Source organism: Odontesthes bonariensis, chromosome 24 (genome assembly GCF_027942865.1).
Source record: "Odontesthes bonariensis isolate fOdoBon6 chromosome 24, fOdoBon6.hap1, whole genome shotgun sequence".
Classification (NCBI taxonomy): domain Eukaryota; kingdom Metazoa; phylum Chordata; class Actinopteri; order Atheriniformes; family Atherinopsidae; genus Odontesthes; species Odontesthes bonariensis.
This window is the reverse complement of record NC_134529.1, coordinates 14,626,199-14,630,992: the sequence shown is the minus strand read 5'-3', so window position 1 is coordinate 14,630,992 and position 4,794 is coordinate 14,626,199.

Here is a 4,794-nt window from a genome sequence, read left to right as displayed (position 1 = left end):
TTATACATCCAGTACAAGCTCATTTTCTGTATACAGTATGGCAGTGTTGGTGGTGGGGTTCTGGCTGGGGGCCTGTGCCCCTGTACAGCTGTATGCAGACAGACAGAGAAGCTTCACAGACAGAGAAGCTTCACCCTCTTGTTTCTTTTCTCTCCTCCTTCGACCTAGCTCTCTCCCCATCTCCTCCTACCCACAAGGCTGGAAACACACTGGACCTTATCTTCACCAGGCACTGTTCTAGCGCCAACCTCTCTGTCACTCCTCTTCATCTCTCTGACCACTACTTCATGTCCTACACCCTCTCCCTCTCCTCTCCTCCCTCCCGACCTCCCCCCACCCACATGGTATCTTCTCGTCCCAATCTACGCTCTCTCTCCCCCACTGACTTCTCCTCTTCTGTTCTCTCTGCTCTCCCTGCCACTGAATCTTTTTCTCTTCTATCCCCTGACACTTCTACTGATCTTCTTCTCTCCACCCTGTCCTCCTCTCTGGACAAACTCTGTCCCCTCACCTCCAGGCCTGCACGCTCAGCTCCACCTGCCCCTTGGCAGTCGGACTCAGTGCGTACTGAGAGACGGAGCTTGAGGGCGGCTGAGCGCAAATGGAGGAAAACTAAACTCCCTGAAGACCTTCTTGCCTTCCAGTCTATGCTTTCCACTTTTTTCTCCTCTCTCTCTGCTGCAAAAACTGTCTTATTCTGTAACAAAATTCAAACTTCTGCTTCCAACCCCAAAAAACTCTTCCAAACTTTCTCGCCCCTCCTCCAACCCCCACCCCCTCTTCCCTCCTCCTCCCTCCTCCCTGACGATTTCGCCGACTTCTTTGACAAGAAGGTTAGGGATATCCGATCTTCCTTCCCTCACCCCCCAGCTGTCCACACCACCCACACTTGTCACTCTCCCACTCCTCCCTCTCTACCACCTTCTCCCTCACCTCCCTCTCTGTCCCACTTCTCTCCCCTCTCTGCAAATGAGGTCCTTCACCTTGTAACATCCAGCCGCCCCACCACATGTTCCCTTGACCCAGTCCCTTCCCCTCTCCTTCATTCTGCTGCACCTAATCTTCTTCCTTACCTGACCCACCTTATTAACACATCTTTGACATCAGGCTCTTTTCCTTCAGCTTTCAAGACTGCCAGAGTCACTCCTCTTCTAAAGAAACCAGCTCTTGACCCTTTAGAGATCAGACCGGTACCCTTCCTGTCCAAAACTCTTGAACGTGCTGTCTTTAAACAACTGTCCTCTTACCTCCATCAGAACAACCTCTTGGATCCCCACCAGTCCGGGTTCAAGGTGGGCCACTCAACTGAGACGGCCCTCCTAGCAGTAACTGAGTCACTCCCAACTGCTCGAGCTAACTCTCTCTCCTCTGTCTTGATTCTCCTGGACCTGTCTGCAGCATTTGACACAGTGAACCACCTCATCCTTCTCTCTACCCTGGAGGGAATGGGTGTTTCTGGCTCTGCACTCTCCATGTTCTCATCCTACCTCACAGATCGCTCCTACCAGGTAACACTGAGATGGTCTGTGTTGAAGCCACGTAGGCTCACCACTGGGGTTCCGCAAGGTTCGGTCTTGGGTCCTCTTCTTTTCTCCCTCTACACATCATCTCTTGGTTCTGTCATCCACTCCCATAACTTTTCCTACCACTGCTATGCAGATGACACCCAGCTGATTCTGTCTTTTCCCCCTTCTGACACCCAAGTGGACACCCTGGCAGACATCTCGGGTTGGATGTCGATACACCACCTTGAGCTCAACCTGGACAAGACTGAGCTGGTGTTTCTCCCGGGGAAGGGCTGCCCGTTCCGAGATCTGGCCATCACCATGGATGACTCCGTGGTGACGTCAACTCGGACCGCAAGGAATCTGGGTGTGACCCTGGACGACCAACTGTCGTTTTCGCCAAACATCGCATCAGTGACCCGTTCCTGCCGATTCCTCCTCTACAACATCCGGAGAATTCGCCCCTACCTCACCGACAAGGCAGCACAGGTACTCATCCAGGCTCTTGTCATTTCCCGCCTGGACTACTGCAACTCACTCCTTGCTAGCGCCCCGGCTTCTGCCATCAGACCTTTGGAGCTTGTTCAGAAAGCTGCTGCTCGTCTGGTGTTCAATCTCCCCAAGTTCTCCCACACCACTCCCCTTCTCCGCTCTCTACACTGGCTCCCTGTAGCTGCTCGCATCCAGTTTAAGACTCTGGTGCTAGCCTACAGGGCAGTGGAAGGAACAGCTCCTTCATACCTCCAGGCTGTGGTCAAGCCCTACACCCCCGCCCGACCACTTCGCTCTGCGGCCTCCAGGCGCCTGGCTGGCGTGTTCCCTGTACACGATCAACACGGTCACGGCTTTTCTCTGTTCTGGCACCCCGATGGTTGAACGATCTCCCGACTGATGTCAGGACAGCTGAGTCGCTGCCCATCTTTCGCTGCAGGCTGAAAACCCATCTCTTCAGGAAACACTACCCTGATCCTCCCTCTTAGGACATCACCTGCTTCGTCCTAGTTCCTTACGCACTTATTTGTTTCCTAAATTGTCTTTGTTTTCTAAATTGTCTTCCCATTTGTCTAGGTACCTAACTTATCGCACTTACTCTAGCACTAGTTTTGCTCTTAGCTGTTTGGTTTTGGAAGGAAATGCACTTATTATTTCTTGTGACCTGAAGTTCTTTTGAGCAAGATGCAACAAATGTTTCACTGGGAAATCTAGTTCCTCATGTGTTGAGTGTTTGCACATTCTCCTACATGGGAAGACCAGAGCACCCTGTTTCTCACAGTTCCCTTTAATTACTTTGTATCACACTAAGCAAAGTTCACACATTACATGTCTGTCTATAAAATGTTGTTTACTCAAAATGAAAATCTATTTACAGTTTTCCAACATAGATGATACCCAATCTCACCAGATGACTCCATGGTTTTTGCATGAATCTTAGCTTGTCTCTCTGACATATATCTACAGGGGAAAAGGAAGGCTACCTTCAACTGAACTTAAAAAAAAAAAGCCTCTTCAGCTATCTCTCCAACAAAAGATGTGGGAAACCTGGGTGTCATGATGGATGATACCATAATCACATTGTATCCTCTTCTCAGTCATATCATTTGCATGCTACATGTGTTTTGTGGACTTGGAGAAGGCGTTCGACCGTGTCCCTCGGGGACTCTTGTGGGGGGTGCTCCGGGAGTATGGAGTGCCGGACTCCTTGATATGGGCTGTCCGGTCTCTGTATGACCGGTGTCAGAGTTTGGTCCGCATTGCCGGCAGTAAGTCGGACATGTTTCCTGTGAGGGTTGGACTCCGTCAGGGCTGCCCTTTGTCACCGATTCTGTTCATAATTTTTATGGACAGAATTTCTAGGCGCAGCCAGGGCGTTGAGGGGGTCCGGTTTGGCGAACTCAAAATCGGGTCTCTGCTTTTTGCGGACGATGTGGTTCTGTTGGCGTCGTCAGGCCGTGACCTCCAGCTATCACTGGAGCGGTTCGCAGCCGAGTGTGAAGCAGCTGGGATGACCATCAGCACCTCCAAGTCTGAGACCATGGTCTTCGGCCGGAAAAGGGTGGAATGCTCTCTCCGGGTCGGGAATGAGATCCTTCCCCAAGTGGAAGAGTTCAAGTATCTCGGGGTCTTGTTCACGAGTGAGGGACGAATGGAACAGGAGATTGACAGACGGATCGGTGTGGCGTCTGCAGTGATGCGGGCTCTGCAACGGCCCGTCGTGGTGAAGAAGGAGCTGAGCCAGAAGGCGAAGCTCTCGATTTACCGGTCAATCTATGTTCCTACCCTCACCTATGGTCACGAGCTGTGGGTAGTGACCGAAAGAACGAGATCGCGAATACAAGCGGCCGAAATGAGTTTCCTCCGCAGGGTGTCTGGGCTCTCCCTTAGAGATAGGGTGAGAAGCTCGGTCATCCGGGAGGGGCTCGGAGTAGAACCGGTGCTCCTCCGCATCGAGAGGAGTCAGATGAGGTGGCTCGGGCATCTGGTGAGAATGCCTCCTGGACGCCTCCCTGGTAAGGTGTTCCGGGCCCGTCCCACTGGGAGGAGGCCCCGGGGAAGACCCAGGACACGTTGGAGAGACTATGTTTCTCGGCTGGCCTGGGAACGCCTCGGGGTCCCCCCAGAAGAGCTGGAGGAAGTGGCCGGGGACAGGGACGTCTGGGTCTCTTTGCTTAAGCTGCTGCCCCCGCGACCCGATCCCCGGACCAGCGGAAGATAATGGATGGATGGATGGATGGATGGAACATATGAAAAATCCTGCCATAACTCAGTCATACAGGCTAATGCTCTTTTTTGACCACTATGTTCTGTCTGGTACCTTGATCCCAACACACAAGTCAACGTCAATCCAGACTTTTCTCATTTGTGGTTTTGCAATGGTGGAACGGTAGCCTGGGTGCCAGCCGAACTTAGCCCCGCCCATAAAATTCGGTCTGGCTCTGCTCAGTTGGGAAATCTCTATGCTCGACATCAAAACAGTCGACCCAATCAGATTGCCAGGGCGGGCTTTATACGATGATGGACAGATGATCAACAGGGAGATTATCGACTACGTCACTAAAGAGCGCTTGGTTTGAATTCGTTTGAAACAAACATGGCTGCCGCTGGAGAGCTAGGGTGTGTAGATTCTGCCATCGAGTCTGTTCTACAGGATCTCCACATTGCATTCATTTTGAAAGACGAACAGAGGAACGCGATAAAGGCTTTTATCGATAGAAAAGATGTTTTTGCCGTCCTTCCTACAGGAAGGTCGCTTAATCTACGTCACATACTGGCAGAGCAGGACACAAGGGGA